This window comes from Pelodiscus sinensis, chromosome 1, assembly GCF_049634645.1.
Source record: "Pelodiscus sinensis isolate JC-2024 chromosome 1, ASM4963464v1, whole genome shotgun sequence".
In the NCBI taxonomy this organism is placed as follows: Eukaryota; Metazoa; Chordata; order Testudines; family Trionychidae; genus Pelodiscus; species Pelodiscus sinensis.
Genome location: NC_134711.1, coordinates 123,152,950 through 123,178,049, shown reverse-complemented (window position 1 = coordinate 123,178,049; position 25,100 = coordinate 123,152,950). Strand labels below are relative to the sequence as shown.

The 25,100-nt window shown below is 40.3% G+C and overlaps 1 protein-coding gene and 1 long non-coding RNA gene across 7 annotated transcripts in view; both read left to right on the top strand.

The window, feature by feature from the left end:
- PHF21B (PHD finger protein 21B) overlaps positions 1-25,100 on the top strand; it is a 231,064-nt gene that overhangs the window by 41,069 nt on the left and 164,895 nt on the right. The gene's annotated exons all lie outside the window — the stretch shown is intronic.
- On the top strand, positions 1,128-18,605 carry LOC142818644 (uncharacterized). The gene is made up of 2 exons (XR_012896217.1): positions 1,128-8,429; positions 11,829-18,605. It is a non-coding gene; the product is annotated as an uncharacterized LOC142818644 (long non-coding RNA).

Genomic DNA, 25,100 nt, shown 5'->3' with positions numbered 1-25,100 from the left:
CCAAGGCCCAGGGTCTGGATGAGGCCCCCAGCTGGTTCCCAGCAATGGGGCACCTGTACTGGTGCTCCAGTCCCTGCTGTCCTCCTGCAGAGCTGGAGCCTGTAAACTAATTTACAGAGCTGGAGCCTGTAAAATTTACCAGGGCCTCGCTGCTTCCCCCCACCCGGCTCTGCTGTGCAAGAGGAATGTGAAGAGTGTCTTTCTTCTCAGTCAGGGGCAACATCAGTGAGGTGGTTTTTTGCTTCTCACTTACGTGCAGACCCAAACTGATTTTTAATGTGGGTCAGCAGCCCCCGATCAAAAAAGTTCTCCATCCCTGGCCTAAAGTGAGCCAGCAGTATATTTACACCAACTAGATCTTTTAGCTCCTATTATATAAATGTCTGTATGTTTTTTGGCATCATACAGGCACAGGTTGAACCCCTCTAGTCCAGCACTCTCTGGGCTGGCAACATTCATGGTCTGGCTTTATTTTAGTTAGTGAGTTGTCTGCTTATTGTGAGTGTGGCCAAGTTTCCGTGGTCCTATAAAGTTTGTGTACATCCATCCAATCCTGACTGTCAGTGTTCTTTGCTGTTGTTTAGCACTAAATGACCCCTAAATGTCTTCCAAGAGACCAGCAAGTAGTGGAGATATTGGTAGTGCTACTAAGTATAAGCGTAGTTTTTATGCTTATCTACTTATATCCTTGTGCCAATCCAGTAAAACTGTATAAGAACACTAACATTTTGTTATGAAGAGAGCTGAAATAAAAACAGAGACCCACTCACAACAATATTGGCTGTCATGGTTCAGCAAATTTTCTGGTTAGGCACAGGCCAGGTCCTGAGATTGCCAGACCAGAGAGATTCAACGTGGATAAGTTATTAAACTGGTTGTCCCAATATACTTGCTCCAGATGGGATGAGCTATTTCATAATAATGATTTAAGATGCGGTTAAATGGTGAACTTTATGGTAGCAAACATTTGTAGCTATCAAATCTGGCAGATGTTGCACTGAATGCTCCCAGAGAAATAGACTGAGCAGAATTTTATTTTTATTTTAATAAAAGTTAGGAAGATTATACCAATGTTTATTTTTAAATAATTGTAATATTTTAATCTGTTATAATTTTGTAAATATATGATTTTAAGAAGTGTTTTGATTTTTTTATTAATTTAAATGTTTATGTTTGTGGGATATTATAGGAGTGGAAACAGACAATTATTTAATTGCAGTAGACGTTAAAATTAAAAAAAAAGGTTTATAGTCATTACAAAACAGACAGCCAACATCATGAAGTAAATGTCCTAAAATCAAACTCTAATAAGCTCTCAAGCAGATTTTTTTTTTTATTTTGCCTCTCTCTAAATTTCAGTTATTATTGATGAAAATATTTTATTGGTCAGTGTGAGTATGGTGAAATATGTTTACATTTACTAATAAAAAAGCCATACTTTCAAGCCTATAAAATATGTACTTTATTCAGATTTAACAAAATGGATCATTATTTCCTTGAATCCTCTGAAATTGACTCATTTTAAAAAAATAAACATTTTCAAAAGAGCCCTCTTCAAAAATGTATCTTGATTTTTTTTTATGTATTTATTTATAGATCCTTAACTTGGTAATAAAGGATTTTTTCTGCTTCCTTGCTAATGTCTTTTCAGTTGGGGAGGATAGTGAGCACAGCAACACCAGGACAGCTAGTTCATGAGACAGAAAGTGCAACTGACCTGCCACAAAACTCTGAAACTGACTAGACACAATTGTATTCAAATACACAAAAGAAATTATTCAAATGAAATTATTTTTTTACTAATTTCCTTCAGTTTTGCTAAGCTGATGTATTACAGTACTGGCAGCTTTAATAGTTAAAATAATTTGACAGAAATAAGATTTTTGAAGTTGATGGTGTCCCTTCAGTGTCTCTAACTACAGCATTACTGATCTTACAGTATTTTATATGGCTGATCAACAACAATACATCTATTTTTAAAAATCACTTGTTAATTATTGAATATACAGAAACTGTCTTATTAGCACCAACGCTGACAAATGTGCATATTAAAACATGTTTATTGTTGTTCATTATACAATACCTGGCTTGTTAAATTTCAGTTACTGTCACATTCAGGGAACTCTGATTTAAAGTGTTATGCAAGTAGGAGGGGAATGATGCCTATTATTTAAAAGAGTTATCTTTTTTTCTCTTCCAATTTCTGATGTGACTTGACACCCATCATACTTTGTCAGGCCACATTGGGTGATAGCAAGTCGGGTGAAGAGGCACAACCTGATGAAACCAGATGCAATATGATGCCTGTGTCTGGCTGCATCAGAAAACTGAAAGATGCCTACACACAGTGTACATCTATCTTTATGCAAAAAGAAGACTTAGAAATGGTGATGCTACCTGTTGACTGCATAATTGGTTGCAGTGCACGGATGAGGAACACAGCATAGTTAGTTTTTTTTCCAGTGCCAATATCAATTGGTTTGGGATAATATATCCAAAGTCACTGTAGATGATACAATTGCATCTAACAACTGAACACTCACAGATGCATGCACAACTACTTGGATATATTAAACATACATGTAATATGTAACTGTGCATAGTATTTGTATGTTACACCGGAGAACTTTGCTGAGAGCTTGTTAGTGAGAGGCTGAAAACATCTTTTAAAAGCACCTATCACTCTCTAGCTCAGCAGATCTGCTAACTCATTTTGACAAAGCACAGCATGGTAATACAGGGCATTGTTGGCTTCCGTTTCCTCTTATGCTTCCTAAACTTTCATTTCAAAGCTTCCTGTCTTCACTTATGCTGCTTCCTAGTTATCAAGGAAATTTTACAGGGTCATTTGGCCTTTCAGAATTTGATTAGTGGGATTGTTATGAATCATTCAGTTTGTTTGGTAGGTGCGAAAATGATCTGAATAGCAATTTGCAAAATCTGATTTACAATTTAGCTTCATGTAAAAAAAATAATTAGCACCAATGCTGAGGGCTCTTAATTTTGCATATATTTTTCAAGTGATGAACTTAGTCCCAGTGAAAAGCAAAAGACTAACAGCACAGCAAAACCATTATGTAAAATTCTGCTATATGAGGCTAATTTTTCTTTTTTTCAGGCTTTTAGTACTGTGTGTAATCTCCCTGCTCTCTTATATAAGTTTCCTGCTTTTACTGTGCATACATTCATCTCTGGTGAGTTAGCCCCTCAAAATGTGTAGTAGCACCCTGCTATTCATGCAGCAGGTGTTACTCAGGCAATCACAGTCTGTGATTTCTCTATGGGTATATCTTTCTGTAATCCTCCTATGAACAAATTCACAGAGCAGTCTGCTTTCTTAGTTCCGAAAGAAATTGAAACCACAAAACCCATCTCACTTGTGACCACAGCCTAGTTAATGACAAGGACCAAATTCACCCCTTGTGTAAGCAATCAGCTTTTCCTCAGATAAATTTGACCTAAAGTCTCTACAGAGCATTAGTGCTGGGACAGTGATACAAAATTGCTAGTCAAGTGCATGTTCTAGATAGCATTGTGCTGCTTTTATAAAATGTAGAGGTGAAGTATTTACAGAAGCACTGTGGCCCAGCTCTTCAGATGTATTGAAATCAATGGGCCTATATATTTATTTAACTAAGTATTTAGTCTCCTTTGCTATAATATCTGAGCAGTTGGCAAACATCAGTGAGTTTATCCTCACCATGAGATATGGAAGTATTAACTCCATTCTATAGATGAGGAGCAGGGAGGCACAATAAGATTAATGGTCAGATTGTCAAAAAATGCACAGCTACTGGGTCGTGACCAATTTTGCAAAAATTAGCCGTAAGTGACATGACCATAGTGTCACAGAAAGTTTGTGGCAGAGGTGAGAATTGAAACCAGAGGTCTTGAATTTCAGTGTAGTGCCTTAGCCAGAGGACAGTCCATCCTTGCTGCTCATATCACTTGAGGACTCTATTGTAATAGAGCTCTTAAACTGCAGCCAAGGATCCATTCGTTCAAGTCTTTTTTTCAAAACCTATCTCCTGACTCACTGAATCTGTGTCTGCAAAAATCTAGGCAATGTATGGAACCTCAGACCCTCCAGGATGTCTCTTATGGGATTATTCTGGATTGAGGCCCATAGTTTGAGAACTGTAATAGCACCCAATTTAAAGTATCCACCTATGACCCAGGAGATGGAGCACCAGCAAGTTGGCTATTGTTTATTAGGCCTTTTGACCTGGTTTTTACACAGATTGTTGACATTTAGGTGACAGCAAGCTCCTTTTGTATCTCTTATGTACAAATCCTTCTGAGCTTTGAACAGCACTTGTTTGTTACGCCCCACTTTCCATTTGGTCCGCTTACAAGTTGGCATCTGTAGAGAAACCTTCTGATCTTGGCCTTCATTTGGTCAGACATTTGTTATGCACTGCAACAAGAAGCTGCCTGCGTTGTGCACATCAAGCAATGTGCCAGTCTTTATCCTTGTCAGCGTTATGCAAATCCAGAGTACTGATGTTAATGCTGGTTTGGTTTTTATAGCGTGGTGACAGCAACAGCCCTCAATATTAAACACAAATATACGTACACAGTTACAGCAATGATTACTGTAGATGTTCAGCTAGTCATAATATTTGCACTTGGGGTGATAAGGAGCTTTGAATGATAATAGCACTATAGTAGGAGCTTGTTAAAGTGACAGGAGCCCTTGTGTCATTATTGAGTTGTGCATTCCTGCGTGCACTCCTACTGTTTTCTCATAAACTGCCTGTGTGTGTGTGTGTGTGTGTGTGTGTGTGCGTGTGTGTGTGTGCGTGTGTGTTTGTAAAACCTTCTGAAAGAGAAGCCTGTCTTGCTCAGCCATAGCAGCTTGAGGCTAATAAATGTGATGGTCTAAATTTCCTGTAGTGCTTGACACACTTTTTAAGGCAGCAGTGATACTTCAGTGTTGGAAAGAAGAAAGTATTTTAATTTCATTATTTTTTTTATTTAGCTCCTGTTCTATTAAAATAAATCAGCCCCTACACAGGTCAACCAGGTCCTTACATGTCCAGTTTTTAAATGGCTTTTATTTGCTATGCTGTAGCCAGCTTCTTTTGAGTAGTGCCAGCTGTAAAGGGAGCAGTAAGAGCCGGCTCAGTAATACTAGGGCACAGCGTGCTTTGTCCTTCTGTTCTTATTTGAATTCTAAGAGGTCATAGTCATACCAGAAGAATAGCAAAAGCAATAACTTCAGTCCCTTGTCTGTTCCTCCAAGTGCACCAAACTCTGAAAATACAATTTGTGTGATCGTGTTAGATTCTGAAGAGTGTCCCTATCAAGCAACACCACAGTGAAAGTAAAATGAGTCTGTGAAAGACTGGAGACATTTTGTACTGTCAAATGAGTGGTGAAGAGCTACCTCAATGAACAGATGCCATTGGCTGTCCTTGAAAAACAGCCTCCCTACCTACCCTCCACTTGCATTCACTGAAGCTCTGTATAGTCTCAACTTCCAGGATGTTTTACTTTTTCTGTTAAAGTTTCATAGACACCCATTTGCACCCACATTTGCATAAGCACTTTCCTTATTAATCCTCTTTTTTCAGGTTTTCATATTTTGGCTGTAAAACTTGGTTCAGGCCACACTTAGCAAATGGTTCATAATATGGTCTATTGCTTTTATATTTTGGAGAGCGAGGCAAAGACGCCTATTTTTGTTTTTTTATTTTAACTGCTTTGCTGCTGTGTTCAGCTGCTGTCTCTTCACTGTAGCATAACATGATGGAGTTCTTTGAAACATTTCCTCATTGGAATATCAGGCTTTTCTAGGAGGTCAAGCTTCAAGGAGATGGTAGTCAAGATTGCCAAAAGTGACTAATGATTTGGGATCCCTCCATTTTTGGTTACCCAATTTGAGATGTTCCCAAGGAGCCTGATTTTCAGAAAGTGCATGTACTGTATAACACTTTCTGAAAATCAGGCTCTTTTAAGATGTTTCAAGCTGGCACCCAGAAACAAGTACCCCAAATCACCCTGGTAAGTCTCTGAGGCCTATGAAATTTTCCCTTCTAGCTGCTATTATAGGCAGTGCTCAGGTGCTTATCCTTGCAAGAGAGTTTACTGGGCTCATACAGTGAGAGTAGGAGAAGTTGTTACACGTGCCTGAAGACATATTTACAGCAAAACACCAAAGATAAATCTGCAAAAACTGTTACAGTCTGCTAGGTATGTACTGTTTGTTTAAGCAGAAATGTAAATAAATCTTCTCCTGTCATATTGGTGAGCTAATGGATAAATAGTACACATGAGGAATAATCTCTAATTAGAAGTCTCTCTAGGAAAGTAACTAGCCAACTTTCATTTTCTGTGAGCAGAATATTCAGATTTGACCTGGCATTTTACCTTTATCCTGCTTGTTGGGAAGCTTGTAAAACCTGAGCAGTGGACTGTGAACTGAGACCTTTAGAGCAGGGCTACTCAACACGCAGCCTGTGGGTGGGATCCTTTGGAACATGGCCTCCACTGGGAATATGATCCGCAATGGCGAGTCAATATAATGACCGTCTGTTGCTATGTGTTTTATTAGTTGCATTCCTGGACAGTCATTGCTCATTAAAAGTACTGTCATATGAGTAGAAATCGGGTAAATATTGCATTGTATTAATATCAGCAGAACCAACTTAAATGGGGCCTGCGTGTTGCGTAGTCTTGCCTTAATCTTTGTATTCATGCCTCTCAGTGTGAAAGCAGCTATTTGCATATATTTGCATATATATTTGCATGTATATGCAACCACACTTATATTGCGGCCCTCGGCATATGCTGTGAGTATCATTGTTGCCCCTAGGGCTTCCAAAGTTGAGTAGTCCTGCCTTAAAGGTTATTGTTTATTATCAAACTTAAAAGGAACACTGTCAAGCTCAAACTATAGGTACCTACCTGTGCTATCTTTGGATGTATTTGCACAGTTACAGTTGACTTAAATATCACCAAAGATAAAGGTGTCTGTTAAAATATTGCACAGTTCAAGGTATTTGTATCCATTAGTCATGTTAGCACAGGGGTGGGCAATAATTTTTGGCCGGAAGCCACTTAAAAAATGTTTGAAGTGGCCCCAGGCTGCCCCGAAAGGGGTGGGGTCTAAACCGGAAGGGGCAGGGCCAGAATGCCCTAATTGGCCTAAGGGCAAGGTAGTGGCAGGGCCTCCGTGGGCCAGATCAATCCACTTGTCAGGCTGGATCCGGCCCACGGAGGCCCTTTGGCCCTCCACTGTGTTAGTATTATACAATGCTGGAAAATGTGTGTAATAAATATTGGTTCTATTTCGAACAAATAATTACAACAGCTCTATAATATTTTATCCCAGAAACAAGCAAATTCAGAGTTAAAATGAAGCTTCAAAATATATCAGATATATTAAGATATGGAAATATAACTTTAAAGTACTCAGGCAATTTTAACTCTGTCTTGTGATGTCATGCAGTCATAAAATTGCGAGATATGTACTGCATTTTATTCTTTGTGGTGCAAGATTTGATTACATTGATTTTTTTTAAAGACATAATAGTTTGGTTTATTTTTTCCCTCATGGTGTCACTGTAGAGCACAATTAAAGTGATTTGGGCCATGATGTTTTTACACATGTAATAGTGTATTTTTATACATGTGGCAAACTGACTTTATGTGAGAGACTTGAACTATGTGTAACAGTTGCTTTTCTATGTAAAAAAGTCACCAATATTTAATGCACAAATAAAGTCTGAATTGAAAGCTGTTCATAACTACTCAGTAATCCTTTAGAAATGAGCAGTCGCTGACCAAAGAACATCTTAGATATTCATACCAAGTAATCGTGGTTTCACTTTTTTTGACATGTAGTCCTCCCCCCATCTTATGTGCTACCTCTGTTAGCATTTGTGATTGGTCAGAACTCCAGAAAGCTATAATGAGGCTGCTTAATTGAAGTATTGACTGTCTTAAGCAAGTAAAGATTGAGCTTTCCTGAGCAAAATTTTCACAAAGGCTTTCTTTGAATAAAAATGCTGTCATTTAGGAACTGCAATGTATATGGGCCCCGATCCGAAGCCCAGTGAAGATAATCTCATTAATTTGAATGGTTTTTTGATAACACCACATTCATAGCCCCTTTACTGCAATGACATTAAAATGTGGGTCATGTTAAGAAAATCTGCTTAGACCTGCATAAGTGGATGCTCTAAATTGCACCAGGTCCTAAGGACTGATTGCCAATACAACTGTTTTCACCTGTACTGGTTTTCAAGATTGATTCTTCAAGGCACATTTTGGATTTGCCTCAATTTGCAATGTGGGGCAAGCTTTTGGGAGTAGTATACGATTGAGATGCTTAGATAGTGTGATGGTGAGCAGGCTAAAGTAGTGAAGTTATAACATTAAGACAAATTGGGAGTGCTAGTTTCTCTTGGGAGGTCACACAAAAGGTAAGGAAATCTTAGGACACCTCCTGGAAGCAACAGCACATTTCAGAGAGTCTATAGCTTGCAGGATCCTTTGATGAGCTGTAGTTCTCTGTTTAATTTTACTGTGCCCTTTAGAACTATCTTTGAGTCTGGCAGATAATTGCCCCTCTTCCAAGTGAATGATCGCATAGATCTTACTGAACATCATAAATTCTTCCCTGTTCCAAGGATGTGTATATGGTAAAATAGGCTATATATCTTAATATTGCACAAACGTATAGGGAAGCATAGCATATTTGAAGCATTCACCTGTGATTTGGGCCAACAATTGGGAGAGAGGAAGTTAATGCTGGCAGGGTCAGCTATAACTAACCCAGGATAATTCTGTCCCTGAAGCTACCCCACAGTTGGTAGGGAATCAGAAGACCTGGGGCAAAATCCTGGCTCCACTGAAATCAATGGCAAAGTTTCCATTGACATGAATGGTGCCAGCATTTCCATCCAGCTCTGCTGCTGGATTGCAGTTTGACCTCAGGCAAGTCACTTTATATTGCTGTCCCCGCTCAGACTCTGCATCTGTCTTGATTATTTAGATTTCAAGCTCTTCAGGGACTGTCTCTTGTTATGTGCTTTATCACGTCCAGTACAGTGGGATTTTTTGGTTCAAACATAGTAAATGTTCATAATAATTAATATTATTGGTCCAGTAACTTCCTCCCTGGCTGGATTTTGAACTCCATTGATCCTCTACAGCATCTGAAAGAAGGGACTGATGATGTGGGGGTGACACCACTCCTGTTCCTCACTCCATGGTTGATGTATCTGGAAAACACCACTCAGGGGAGGGAAGGCGATACTATAACAGAGGACAGAGTTACTTAGTATTTCTAAATGTAAATATAAACATAACAAATTGATATTTTATAGCATATTTTTTGCTCTTTGTTATTATTGAATAATAGTTTTAGAAACCTAGGAATTGCCATACTGAATCAGCCCTCAGCTCCATTTACTCCAATGTGCTCTCTGACAATGGCCAGCACCAGCTATTCCAGTGAAAGGTGCAAGGAAACCTGCAATAGGACAATTATGGAATTACTTTATCCCTGAGGGAATTTCTTCTTAACCCTTATCAGTTAGGGACTGGCTTGTAGCCTGAAACTTAGGGGAGTTCTTATCCTACCCTAAACATTTTTTTAATCTTTGCTTTTATAACTTGAGAAATTAACATTATTTGTATAAATAATCATTTTGTTTTGAATCCTACTAAGCTTTTGGCTTTATTGATATCTTGTGGCAGTGAGTTTCACAGGCTTAATTGTATGCCATGTAAAGAAAGTATTTCCGTATGTCATTTTAAATTTCCCTCCTTTCAGTTTCTTTGAAGAACTCCTGTTCTTCTCTTTGTGATATAGGGTGAATAAAAATGGCTGGTTTATCTGAGATACAGGGATGGAAAGTGCTATACAAATGCAATAATTGTGATTTTGAATGACTAGTTCAGAATATTAGAAATCTATATATTACTAGAACTTCATATTGTCCAACCTTTTCTGCCATATCAGACTATAGAGTGACTTTGTAAATAGCAGAAGCAAAGCTCTGTAGTTAATGCCATCTTTGACTAAGAATTTGTGTAAAAGAAAAAGAGTGGAAGAATTATATCATGTTATTACGACCTGCAGCCCAATCTGCTTCACAGTTTTGCTATTGATTTCAATGGGATAAAGCTTAGACCTGTTATGCTTTTTGTTAATATTAGCAGTGGTATGAGTGGAGAATGGCTTGCAATTAAGCTTGGAACAATTATTGATTATTGTGATTTTTCTCTATTGATTATTTATTTTCAAGCAACTAATATTGATAATCTATCACAGTGCAGAATGGAGCCTCTTTGACCTGCCTCTCTTCTGTAAAAGTCCAGATGAAGCCACTTCTCATGACTTCAGAATATGTCACTGTCCATGTTACAGGGCTGCTGTGGTAGCACTGTGATGTGGGTCGTGTAGTCTCTCTTTGTTGCTGAGGGAGAGCTGTTCCAGGGTGTGTCTAGACTACATCCCTTTTCTCGAAAAAGGGATGTAAATTAGACACTTCAAAATTGCAAACAAAGCTGGGATTTAAATTTCCCGCATTTCATTTGCATAATGGCGGCCGCGTTTTTTTTCAAAAAGGGGCTTTTCAATAGAAAAATGGCAGTTTAGATGGGGCTTCCGAAAATAAAACCCTTTTTCAAAAGATCCTGTGTGTTTATAGGATCTTTTGAAAAAGAGTTTTATTTTCAAAAGATCCCCGTCTAAACTGCCGTTTTTCTATTGAAAAGCCCCATTTCGAAAAAAACCACATCAGCCATTATGCAAATGAAGCACAGGAAATTTAAATCCCAGCTTCGTTTGTAATTTTGAAGTGTCTAATTTACATCCCTTTTTCGAGAAAAGGGATGTAGTCCAGACACAGCCTTATGATTAAAAAAACAAACAGACAAATGAGAAATGATAGATTTATTGCCAGGAGAGAGGCTCTCAGCAACAAAACACTGTCTATACTGGTGCTTTTCCATTCTAAAACTTTTGTCACTCACAGTTGTGTTTTTTCAAATCTCTGAACAACTAAATTTTTAGCACTGAAAGTGGCAATGTAGACACAGCCTAACACTGTCTTGTCAGTAGTTTTGGATGGACCTTTAATTTAAAAAGTCTTGCTGGTTCCCCTATGACTTTCATATCTTGTTTATTGTCCCATATTTGGAAATTTCTCCTCCCCCTCCTCTTCTGAAATGACTTCTGATTTAAATTTCTGAAGAGGAGAGGGAAGAAATCCTCAAATTTCAGATTGAGCGCCAAGATTAATAGTGGTTATTTGTCAGCAGATAACCAATGAAAAGAAAACATATTTTTCACCTAGCCTTACAATCTATGTAGTATAAAGCCATAGCTATAATAACTTGGAACAAATGAGAATATCTATGGTAGAACCAACAGAACTTGGTTCAAAATCTATAAACGTTTGATGTACAGAAATCTGCTGAGTGGCTTCAAAAACTGCTCAGATAATCATCATCAGTCCTCCTGAAGAGGACAGTAAACTAACATTAAATAGCTGAAAAGGCACTACATTTCAAAGGGCAGTAGAACTGACCAGTTGCTTATCTGTTCATGAGGATATATAAAAATAGAAAGAGATGTTTCAAAAGTAGTGGCAACACTACTGTCTCCTTTTAGTTGCAGTGATTTGGATCATAAAGGAGTGTTGCAAATGCTTGCTTAAGAGCAAAGGAACACCTGTGTGTAATTCTTGAATGCATTCTAGAGACCAACAAGCTTCATTCACTCTTGTGTTTGTTGTGTTCAAATAGGAATATTTCTGGGGGAAATCAAAAATAGTGCAAGTGTCTCAGACACCTTCCTTTCCTTTTTCCAGGGAGGGCATTTTGCTGAAGTATTGCAGAGCCTTGCATTTCTGCCTAATAGTACTTTCTTTCATCCCAAGAAGTGCTTCCAGTGAATAACACGACAAAAAGCTGCTTTCTTTTCCCCTTGGTCAACTTCTACTAGATCTTAATGTTTTGTTTTTCCATCATTTCTGTTTTGATCAACACGAAGCATCTCATTCCACAGTGATTTTTTTTTTGGAAGAACAAAGACCCCCTTTGACCTGGATTTGGATGCATCTGTGACAGCCTACTTCACTGGATGCCAGCTGAGCATAGTGCATTTAATTGATGAAATAATAATGATGAACCATGCCTGAACTTGCTCTGACGACCACTTGAAGCAGAAGCTGTAGTAAATCAGGTCGGCATTGCACCCTGGCAGTAGTTGTCCTTCCCTGTTCTTGGTGCATTGAGGCATTGCATAAGTGTTGAGCTTTGCGTCCTAAACATGTCCCCACAGGGCTCACTTCATTCCCATTTCAAAACTCATCTCTCCTTCCTTTAATTAAAAGTTGGCCAAAAAAGAATCCTTAACTCACTTTTGCTTTTATGTGACTCTCTTCACTGCCAGTTGCATTAAGCTGATTAAAACCTAGAGCTTTTTCTTTTCTAACTATCTTAATGAAAGAAAAGCTGGAGTAGAACTGTAGAATGAATACAATAACAGGGAAGTATATCTGCTTGTGTAATAGTTCTTTAGTATGATTACAGCAGCTGCAACTTGCAGGTTCTCTATAACAGCCTAACAGTTCTGCATAACATTAGCCTTCAAAATGGGACTTTCTCTGAAGACCAAGGGATCTAATCCTGCAAATTTTATTCCAATTATGTAAGCTTTGCAAATAGAGCCCTAGCTTTTTGGTCTCAATTCTTAAATATAATTAGAGCATACAATTGGTTGGTTGGTTTGAGCTTTTTGTTTTGTTTGTTTTTGTCATGTCTAATTGCTGACCCCTTTTCAGCTAACATTTTGAAAGAGGAGGACAAATACTTTCTCTATAAAATCTCTCTGTGTTTCCTTTGCTATGGAAATTGGTCCATTGTTTTCAGGACTGAGGATCAGTGCAAACAGAATAAGTAGAGGATGTACAAAAAGAAAAGACTTCCCCTGGGCAGCCTTTCTTTGGGTTTTGTTAGTATTCAGGCTGTTTCTCCACTTTTGGGGAGGGAGAGACAGGGGCTGGTGGGGTGCCAATATGTATTAATTAATTACAGTGAAGTGTTCAAAGAGTTGTTTGATTTGCAAAGGCGAATATTTATACTTAGTGTAGTGGGAGGGTATTTTAAACATCATTGTGACTTTTTTTGAGAACTCAAACCTCGTTTATGCAGTTAATTAGTGTTTGGGATTAAGAAAGGAAAAGAGATTTTTTTCTTTTCTATAGGAAACTCAGTAAAGTAATAAGCATAAGGTAAGGTCAGTATTTCAATATCTACTCAGAAATGTTCACTTTTCCAGGAAATTATGTTTCTCCCCAAAGTGGGACTTCTTGGAACATGCAGTCCTATTTTCCTTGCCACTAAGACCTCCCAATAAAGACTTAAATTGTGCGAGTTTTGGTGGGCACAGGGAAGGCAGATTTGGTACCTAGTATACTTGCTGCAGGGAGAGAATTCAAAATTGTTCCCTCGCCTGTCTGCAATAATGGCCCACTTTAGAAAGACTCCCTTTGGCAGAATTCATCTGGATGGAAGTGTCAATGCCAGTTTCTCCATTCTCCAGATCTGTTCCATCTGGCAGTCTGAGAAGTACATTCTTTCAGACGTCCCCTCCCATCAGAAAATGTTGCATTTTTTTTAATGGGAAGGAAACACTGTGCACATTTTCTCAGTGGAAGTGTTGTAAGCTAGACGTGAGATGTAGTTCTTCCTCTCTACTCTGTGCTTATACAGCCTGAACTGGAATATTGCGCACTGTTCTGTGTTACATGTGTACAAATAGGAGACAGTCCAGAGAAGAGCAACAAAAATGATTAAAGGTCTAGACAACATGACCTACGAGAGAAGATTGAAAGAATTGGGCATTTTTGTCTGGAGGAGAGAAGACAGTTTTCAAGTATATAAAAGGTGGCTACAAGGAGAGAAATGGGTCTCTTTAACCTTCGAGGATAGGACAAGAAACAATGGTCTTAAATTTCAGCAAGGGTGGTTTACCTTGAGCGGCTCCTGGTCAGCGGTGCAGTGGGGGTGCTAGGGCAGTTTTCTGCCTCTTCTGGCACCACAGACCATGCTGCACCCCAGAAGAAACCAGCAGCAGGTGCCCAGCTAATGGGAGTGCAGAACTAATCCTCAGGGCAGGGGCAGTACACGGAGCCCTGTGTGTTCTCCCATTGCCACCTAGGAGCTGGCCTGCTTCTGGGGTGCAGCAGAGTCTACAGTGCCAGGATAGGCAGGTTAGAATCCCCACTGGTCACCTGATCACCCTGCAGCAATGGGACCAAGTGCCTGATAGTCCATGACCCAGTACAGGGTCACAACATGTAGGTTGAAAACTACTGGACTAGATGACCTCCCACAGTCCCTTCTAGTCTTATGGTTTTTATGATTTTATGCAGACAGCCGAGTGTGAATGGCATTTCTGTAGTGGGTATGTTTGACCTTCATTTTTTACCAAGGCATACACCTTACCAACTTGAGGCCCATTGGTTTTGGAACCTCCATTCACAAATGTTACAAAAGCCCTTCTGAAGTGTTGTCAATGCTTAGATTACAGGACTGGAACTTGTCATTCCTGTGTATAATTGCCAGCCTTGTGGCTCACTCACTGTGGACCCAATCCAGCTGCCATTGAAGACTATGTGAATCTTTCTTTCCATTTGTTTCAAGTGAGAGGATGTATCTAGACTACAGGATTTTGTCGACAAAAGTAGACTTTTGTTGACAAAACTATACCTGCATCTACACTGCTGCTGAGTTCCGTCGACAGAACTCAGCAGTTTTGTCGACGTCTGTAACCTCATTCTACGAGGAATAACGCCTTTTGTCGACAATGTTCTGCACCTACACTGTCCTTTGCGTCTACACTGTCAGGTCGACAAAGCGGCTTGCTTTGTCAACAAAACTGGATGTAGTCTAGATGCTCTTTGTCGACAAGCTTTGTCGACAGTATCTGTCGACAAAACTTCTGTCGACAAAAGCCTGTAGTCGAGATGTACCCACAGTTAGTACCTGTACCATCTTGGGTAAGTCACTTAGCCGTGGTCTACACTAGGGAGTTATTTCAAAATAACTCCCCTGATTTTGAAATAACAAGTGGAGCGTCCACACTACCAAGCCCGTAATTTCAAAATAAAGGGCTGATTATTTTGAAATAATAACTCCTGCTTTCCACAAGGAAGAACACTTATTTTGAAATAGTTATTTTGGGAGTTATTATTTCAAAATAAGTTATTTTGAAATAATTTCCTAGTGTAGACATGTCCTAAGTTTACTGATCTCTGCAGCAGGCATAATGATATCTCCCTCAAAGGACATTGGAAGGACTTACTATTTAGTATTTGTGCAGAGACTTGAGATCCAAACTTGAAAGTATTATAGAAATTCAAAATATTATTATGAGTCCTTTTCTGCTTTTGCTGGCACGCAAAGTTTGGATGCTTTGCTCTTAAATATTTTAGTCAAGCTGCACAAGCAGTTACGTTGGCAACTTTGGAGTCGCCGTCTTGGCTGTGTCATGGTAAGGCTGTTGGTATATTGGCTGTGTTGCTGTGGCAACCCATAATCTGCACTGAATATTTTTCCAGTTTCTCTTGGTTTTTGAATATATTTTTCCAGTTGATTTGTCAAGATCGAGCATAAATACTTAATGAGATCTCTGTTAACATTGGAAAACTATGCTTAAACACGTAAAGAATTATGCTTAATAAAACACATACCAAAAAATCTCAGGAAACTTAACAAGTAGAACAAGACCCCATTGATTACTGGACTTGTCTTACACATCATACTGTGGCACACTTTGGCTACGGATTTTCAGGGCCTAGAGACCATTATGCTTAAGATGAGGCCGGATAGACCACTGCATTGACACAAATTTGTATCTGCATCAGTATCTGCAAAAATGACCCTCGGATATTCACATTGACATCTGTTGATGCAGATATCTGCAAATTTGCAAAGTTCTAGATACAAAATGTATATCCCCATCCACATTCATATCCATAAAAATGAGCTGCATATACCCGTGGATATCTGTGTTTTTGAAGGGCTCTAAGGATGGAGGGAGGGATTCAGCTTTCACTTGCACTGATCTTAGTCCAATGTAACACTTGATATGAGTGAAATTACACCCATATAAAACGGGTGTATGTGAAAAGACAATCACGTCAGCACTCTTGCAAGTCCTTTCCTAATTTTGGTGTGTGTAAGTCTTCATCTGAAATGGGCTTTTGCTACACATTTTGGAAACAGAAATTAACTGTATTTTTTCAAATGGCAGGAGCATTCAGATTCAGGGTATTGTTTTTTCACTCCTCTCTAGACTCAATGTTATTTAAATGTGAACTGAAATAATTTTAACTGTCAGATTTGAAACCTTTGGACCTACGTGTCTTCTAGCACATCAACTACAACAAAATGGGGAGCTGTATTTCTTAACACTATTTTAATGGTCTGCTCCAAAGCCTGGTAAAGTCAATGGGAAAATTTGTTGTTGATTTCTTTGGACAGACCCTTAAATTCTGGTGGATTTTCACTCAGATTACAGTATGTGAATGAAGAAGTACATTATTTTCAAATAGTTTGTTTTAGGTTGTAATTTGTCTAGGACAGATCCTGTCTACCCAATGATTTCTGGAGGCACTACTGCTGTCTATAGACAAAGTCTACATGTATATTGCCCACAGTTCAGACCACTGGAGTATGAAATAGTAGTGTGTGCCAGAGGTGTATAGTAACCATCCTGTATGGATACTATAGCACAAAACTAAAATTTTTCTAGTTAACATTAATGTAGTCAAACTAAGGACCTTTTTAGTTCATGCCTATAACATTCACATGGGGCAGATATAGCACAGTGCAATGTGGGCAGTATAGACAAGCCCTCAGACCTGGATCCTACAAATCATTATACATTTGCTTATCTTTATCTGAGAAATTCCATCAAAGTAAGGGCATGTCTGCATAGTCCATGTCTACACTACAAGCAGGTATTCTGACATAATGTCAAAATAATGTCAAACTGGAGTGTCAACTCACAGGGCCATGGCCAAACAGGATTATGGATTCGCTTCAACACAGAGTTGATTAGGGACAGTTGCTTTTATTAATCTCACTACAATACTACTATTACAGGGTTAATACTGCCAAATGGTTACACAGCTACCGCAAAATGATGCATCAATAAGCACAGGCAGAGTAATGCATAAAAGAGTAACAGGCACTTAGAAATGCTTATGCCCCTTCAGTCTGCAGGGAGTTCGGTTCCTATCACCTCACACCAGACCACAGTGGATGTGGCTCTAGCTGGGGGAATCCAGGGTACCCTCTGAGGTGCAGGTTCCTGGTGAGACTCACTGGGCACAGGACTCCCTACACTAGTTATACTACAGTTGTTTACTGGGTGTGCATGTACTGGCTCAATGCCAAGGTGAAACTTGTTCACTGCTTAGTAGTTTCCCAGCTCAAGTGCATGGGTTAAAGCTGATAAGGGCCAGCTGCTATTTGTGCTTTCAGGGCCCAAGTTATTTACTCCAAGGATGGAAACTTCCATCCTGGGCCTGCTAAGCTGCAGGACCCATATATGACTTTTTATGTGATATGGAAGACTAATTACTCTGACTCCTGTAACGCTCATTTTATGAGGAGTAAAGGAAGTCAGAGGAAGAGTGCTCTTTCTTGGACTTCCTTTTGTGTACTATACACAGCACTAAAAGCCAAAATAAGCTATTTTGACTTTACACAATTGATGAAGCTCAAGTTGCATAGCTTATTTTGGCTTTAGCCTTGCTGTGTAGACATTCCCTAACTGGGCTATTCACCTGAGTGAAGGTAAATGCTTCTGTAAGGCTTTGCAAGTCTGGGGCCTTAACTAATATATAGAATACTTGGTCATAATGTGAAGTTTGTTACTGAGTTTTGGATCTTTTAACATTTAAAAAATGTTTGTAGGATAAGGATTTTTATTCACTGTAGTATGATATGTTTGCATTCATTAATTTATTTTGATTTCTTTTAAAATTCCTTAGGAAACTGTATGGGACATCAAAAGTTGCAAAATATTCTAACCGTTCCTTACCTCAATTAGTAATTATGTACTTCCAGATTTTTAAAAAAATAAATTGTGTAAAAACAAGGGCACAATAAAATTTGGATGATTCACATCATGTACATAGAAGTACAGCAGATAAATGATTTGTGAATCAGTTAACGCTGGATATAATAATAGTTCTTAAAATGAAATTGATGCACAATGCACCCTGTAAAGAATAAAATAACTTCTCGTGTTTATATTTGTTTTTAAAGGGACTCTATCAAGTGGTTTTAATCTTTCACTCCCTCCTCCAAACCTCCAAGGGTTTTTTAAAAGACTCTAAAATGTAATATTAATGAAACATTTTTGTTTTATTGTTTTACTTTTAATGAAATATATTTTTAAAAAATCTGGAATCCAAATATTCCCTCCACAGGCTGAAGGACTGACACACAACAGTACTGAAACCCTATTGTGCTATAGTATGACAAACATCTGTAAATAGAAGAACGAAACTGACCTGTTCAAGTGCTCACTTACTGAGCTGAGTAAAATATAAATAGTAAGCAAACAACGTGAGTGGTCGATATTATTGATGTTACAGAGCCATTGATCGAACTCAGTCAAAATCAGGGTTTGATTGTACTAGGCACTGTGTAAACCTTTACAAGACATTCCCTATACCAAAAGAACTTAAAAATTAAATGCTTTTTATTTTAAAAATTATTTCATTCTTAGTATTTTAAGGGCAGGCAGTGTGGCCTAATGGACAGAGTGCTTGGCTGAGACTCAAGAGAGTGTGGTTCTTTTCTTCATTCTTTCACTGATCTGTTGATGACCATGGATAAGTCATTTCACTTCTCTGTGCCTCAGTTTCTCCATATGTAAAATGGGGGTAATCATATTTACTTCCGTGTGTAAAGTGCTTTGAGGTTTACTGATGAAAACAACTAGAGTATTATTATTATTATTTATTATTTAATGCATATAAATACTTATTTTAACCTATTGTTTTAGTTCAATACAAACTCTTTTAAAATGCTAAGATCACTTTGTTCTGTCCACATCACCCCATATATAATTTTTGTCCCTTTCTTTTCCAAGCCCAAGTAAGCAAGGTATCAGTAAGAATCTTTTCATCCCAGGAAACAAAAATGAATCCACTATTTAAAAACAAATCACCCAGGAGTTAAAACATGGGAAGCAGCATCAGTCCTGTAAATTTTTACCTGCCAAATATTAACGTGATCATTTTTCAGGAGAGGAAGTACGTCAGAAAGCCAGATGTTTATTTTAGCATATTCAGGTACAGATTGAACTTCTCTTGTCTGGGACTCTCTGGTCCAGCAACATCCATGGTCTGGCAGGAACACAGATGTTGATAGATCAGAGAGCTCCAGCCTCCGAGGTTCAGAATGGATGGGAGCAGAGCTGGTCTGGGGCCAATGGCTTTGGGGTAGATAGAGCAGGGAACAAGGCCAGGGAACCCCCAAGAGCAGCTGCTGCTACGTGCGCAGGACCAGGGAACCCCCAGGAGAAGCTGCCGCAGCACGGGACCTGGGGGCAGGGAGCAGAACTCAAGGGGGCAGCAGAGCCAGGCAGGTGATCTAAAGGAGGTCAGGCCTCCAGGTTCTCCTGGGGCAGCAGCCAGGAAGGGAGCCCTGGGAGTTCCCGAGTGCCTGACCTCTGCTGGTCTGGCAAATTCCCTTGTTTGGGACCACATGGGTCCCCAGGGTGCCAGACCAGGGAAGTTCAACCAATACATCAATACATAGCAATTGAAAAGAATACTCTGTGAGGCACAATCTGGCCCCCATTCTGTCTTTACACTTCTCTCTGTCAATTCCCCACTGGTATAGTGGCCCACAGGCTGCTACCTTGCTTTGGATCCTAAATCAGTTCCATGAAGGCGATGGTTTGCCTCCTCGCCACAGATTAAATTGAGAGATCACACAGACTGACCCAAGGCTTGGGCTGTGAGGTTTAAGAACTTTATACATTTTCTTTAATCAGAGATATATCATGGTGCAGTTCTCTTGTCCAGGAAGGATTTATATGAGGTATTCTCATAGGCACGGGAGTCAGAGAATTCAACTCTTTGGAGGGTCAAGTAGGTCAAATCAGGATGTGGGAAAAGGTAGGGATGCAGTAGGCAAAATCAGCATTATGTAGATCCATCAGCCACAGTTTCTGGTATCCACTACAAGTTCTGTGCTCCCATTCTGTGGTGAGCAAGAGAATGGGAGCACAGGTCTTGTGGTACATACTGAAACCTGAGTTTTGAATGGAAATGCTGGCAGAACTTTTAACAATTACTAGTATCGGTGAATATTTGAGGTCTTCTTTTCAAAGACTAGAATGTCAATCAAATGCTGCAAGAGTATGGAGAAGGTGATATAAATATCTGGATAGCAGAAGACCTGGGCTTGGAAAACGTACTCCTCCCATCTCACATTTTATCTGGGTAGAAATCTGCTCTTATTGAGCTGAAAATGCCTCTGCTGGCTTGAAAACCAGCTCTATAGTTAGGATCCATTACCTGTGGAGAGCCTTGGAAAGCAACGATGTGGCTTTAAGCTGCCATTGTACACTGGGAAACCCCCTTTGCAGCAGGCAAAGACCTGCATCTCTAGTGAGCAAGCATTCTTCTGAAAACATGTTTCTCTGCTTTAAGATTCCATAAGGATGGACAAAATACAGTGAAGCAGATAAAAAGTTTAGTCAGAGATAACACAAGGGGAAAAACTCCCACAAAAACTGTAACCTAAATGTGAAGAAATGGTACCTCTGGGAAGTGACAAGGAGCTAGTTAATGGGATCCATAACCACGAGTTACAATAATGCCACTTTTAAATTGAGTTTTTGTGGCAGAGCAGCTGAATAAAATTGCTAAGCTTTGCTTCCGTTATGTAGTAAGTGGTGCATGTGGTGTGAAAGACAAGCTGCGGAGTGATAACAGACTATCTCTTCTATGCACAAAGAAGGGTTCTGTATTCTGATCAGCACAACTGCATGCACTGGTAAATATTGGTCCAAGCTACTTGGTCATTAGAATGTATTGTATTGGTTAATCAGACTGAGTTTAGTAACTGTCTGAATTTACTTATTTACCATCAGACACCCCATGCATTTATTAGTCTGTGTCATATTGGCTCAGGATGCAGAATTACTGTGCAAGTGTTGGAAGAGAATGTCATGTGTGAGAGAGGTGGAAACCCCAGCTTTTTTTTTTCCACTTTGAATTCACTAGATACTCAGGGTCAATTCAAAGAGTGAGTGGCTCTAATCTGAGCTTTTGGCAGGGCTAGAAATAGAAAAAATGCCACCACGGCTCACTGATCATCTAAATTCATTTGGAGACATTTCGGCTGATCTATGTCAGCACTGACTTAGTGTTGTGGCACTTCTTCATTTTGTGGCAGAACTACTCACCCTATTATAAAGAGGCATGGAATGCACTGCACAATCAAATGCTTTGGTTGACCTGGCAGTAGAAGGATTTTGAGTAACACAATGCATAACAAAGGTGGCTCCAGTACAGAAATTTTCAGAGACTTTTTCCCATTTCTTGAGTGCAAAACTTTGTAGTTTTTTAATTTGCAAGTAGATCTGGTATTTGTCAAAGTGAAACATTGGCAAGAACCATGCTTAATTCAGACAGGCACTCTGCAAATGTTCTACTTTATGGCTCTGTTAGTAGTGCATCCCATTGTAATGGAAGGACACTATTGTGTGCCATTGTGTGGTCTTTCTGAACGGAGGCTGACTCTAGTTCCAAACTGTGCTGATAGTTTTTCTGTGTGGACTTATGGAGACTAGGAAGAAACAATTAATTTATTTCTGCTTGTGATCTAAATCAGGATTTCAACATAGGTCTAATTCATTAATTTACAGCACTGAAATGTACTTTGATGCGTACTTTTCACTGTGTTGCCGCTTTCTTGATTTCCTCATGACTCTTGTGATATTGGACGGTTTGTTTACGACTCAGCTCCAGGGGACAAGTGATTAGGCGAGAATCTCAGCTTTCATTTCACAGGGTTGTGGAAAAAAGCTAAACAAATGCAACCCAAGTGCATCCAGAAGGCTCAGATAACCAAAAGGCAAATAAAAAGAACCCCAATTTTGTTATGCCAATATCAGGATTTGGGAGTGGAGGGGCTGATTCTTGGAATTGGCAATCATTCTTTTAAATGATGTAGTTAGGGACCACCTAGTCCCTTAATGTTTTGTGACATCACACACTGAGCCAAACTTCTGAGGATATCCGGGCCCAACAACCAGAGGAGGGGGAAGGAAGGAGGCAACTGTCCTGGGGCCAGCGATTCTAAAGGACCTTGGGCTCCTGGCCACTGCACTCTTGCACTGCGCATTCCGGGCACTGAGGGCTGTTTGGGGAAGGCTAGCCCTAAGACCCTGCCCCTTCTGCCTGAGGCTCCACCTCTTCCGTGTGTGTGTGTGTGTGTGTGTGTGTGTGTGTGTGTGTGTGTGTGCGCGCGCGCGCGCAAAGTCAGGCCTCACCCAGAGCCCCCAACAAGTCTGTTAGCCCCTCTGGGAATACCTAGTCTTCTCAGTACAGTCCATATATTCGTCTCTTAAAAAGTTGGGCAAGGACCATATTCCTTTGGAAGGAGAAGTTTCGTAAATAGCTGAAGAAGTCTCTCTTCACATTTTGATCAGTTTTTAAGACAATACAGAAAAGTAAGTGACCTAGAAAATACACCAAATCAAGCCTTTTATTTTTCATTTGCAGTAACAACTACAGCAATTTCCTGGGTCCAGTGTGTTATTTTTGCTTGTGATGCTCTGAAAAACATCCTTTCTAATATGTAATTTACAAAGCCTCCTTTGTAGGAGAGGAAATCTGCAGGTGTTCTTGCTTTTGGAAAGAGCAAGGAATAGGCCCAATTTTTGCCGACTCAAGCACATGCACACTTTGTGGTTTTTAGTAAGCTGAAACAACATTAAAGGGCAGATTTTATTACCCCAAGCAACACATTTTTCTGCGAGTGGCCCCATCATCTTACAAAAATGAGTGTCAGAATCAGGCTTTTAAATCTTTCAGTGTTCACTCATCACTAAGTGTTTGCTTCCAAGCAAAGAAGCAATGCCTTTACTTAACATTCTCATAAACAGTACTCGTGGCATGTTCATGTTGAAAGACTAGCACCTATGGCAGAGGTGGACAATAATTTTTGCCCAGGGGCCACTTCAAAAATTTTGCCCATCCCGGCCTATGGGATAGTCTAAAATCTACCCACACTTAATCATCTCAGACAATATATCCAAAATATGCCCATAAATATTAACCCATATTAACAGCTTTGTTATAATGTTATATTTAAGGGAGAGAATAAAGTCAGGAATCATACCTCATAGCTAACCAACAGGATAGATCATCTAACAGGGCTAGATACTCAAAAGTGCTTAATACCCAGTGACTCTCAGTGTAATACTTATGGCAGTAAACCTCAGCAGCAAGTGTACTGAGGTTTTTTTTTTTTTTTTTTGCAAATCTGGCTCTCATTGTGGGAGCTTTTGAAAATCTGGCACTTAGGTTTACTGCCCCGAGAGGACTGGATTCTGCTGCTCTTGCTCATGTTGAATAGTACTTTTCTCTAAAACGAATTCTACTCCAATCAGTGGAACTACTCAGAAACCAAGGAATCACTCAAAGCATATAGGGATGTCAGAATTGGGCTCAATAGAAAGACATTGTGAAAGTTCAAACTGCTTGTAGCAAACTTGAGGTCAGGTTTCAATACATTCATGGTGGCTGTGAAGGAGAGCTTCATTCTAGATTAGTTTGCCCTGCATGCCCATGGGACACACAGTATATGACCTTGCTTGTAGCACATACAAGTACAAAACGATGATGTGTGCCTATTATACCCTCCTTGTTCCCATCTCAAACATTTGATTTAATTTAAATTAATTATTTCACTCTTATAAGGATAGAGAAATTGGAGCTGAGCCCAAAATTTAATTTTTATAACTTTTGGATGAAAAACGTAGACAAATTTTGTGTTTTTGTGGAGGGAGGCAACTATAGACCGGGTTACTTTTTTTTTTTTTTGAAAATTTTCTGTGAAAAACTGGGACAATTTTCTTTTATGGACAATTTCATGAAAAATGTTTCAGTTTTTTCAACCAGTTCTAAAATAATAGACAGCAAATTATCATAACTGTGCATTGCATAATGACATACATAACACATGGAATTCCCAACAAGTATATGCAAACATATGATTAACAAAGCAGATTGTTACCCAAATTAATCCCAAAGCAGATTGTTAACCAATTTACTTACAAGAAACAAGGACATATTTTCTGAAACTTTCCCATCTACCATTTAATTGATGTGAGTTGTACCGTATATTCCGGCGTACAAGACGACCTCTGATGTTAAAAAACATCCCCCAAAAATCGGGGGTCGTCTTGTACACCGGATGCCCCGCCGCCGGAGCCCCTCCACGGCTTTGAAAGCCTCGGGGGAAGCCGGCGGCGGGGCATCCCAGGCGCGCCTGGGCTGCGCCCCCGCCGGAGCCCCTCCGCGGCTTTGAAAGCCTCGGGGGAAGCCGGCGGGGGGGCATCCCAGGCGCGCATGGGCTGCCCCCCCGCCGGAGCCCCTCCGCGGCTTTGAAAGCCTCGGGGGAAGCCGGCGGCGGGGCATCCCAGGCGCGCCTGGGCTGCGCCCCCGCCGGAGCCCCTCCGCGGCTTTGAAAGCCTCGGGGGAAGCCGGCGGGGGGGCATCCCAGGCGCGCATGGGCTGCCCCCCCGCCGGAGCCCCTCCGCGGCTTTGAAAGCCTCGGGGGAAGCCGGCGGCGGGGCATCCCAGGCGCGCCTGGGCTGCGCCCCCGCCGGAGCCCCTCCGCGGCTTTGAAAGCCTCGGGGGAAGCCGGCGGGGGGGCATCCCAGGCGCGCATGGGCTGCCCCCCCGCCGGAGCCCCTCCGCGGCGGCGCGGAGGGGCTCCGGCGGGGGGGCAGCCCATGCGCGCCTGGGATGCCCCCCCGCCGGCTTCCCCCGAGGCTTTCAAAGCCGCGGAGGGGCTCCGGCGGGGGCGCAGCC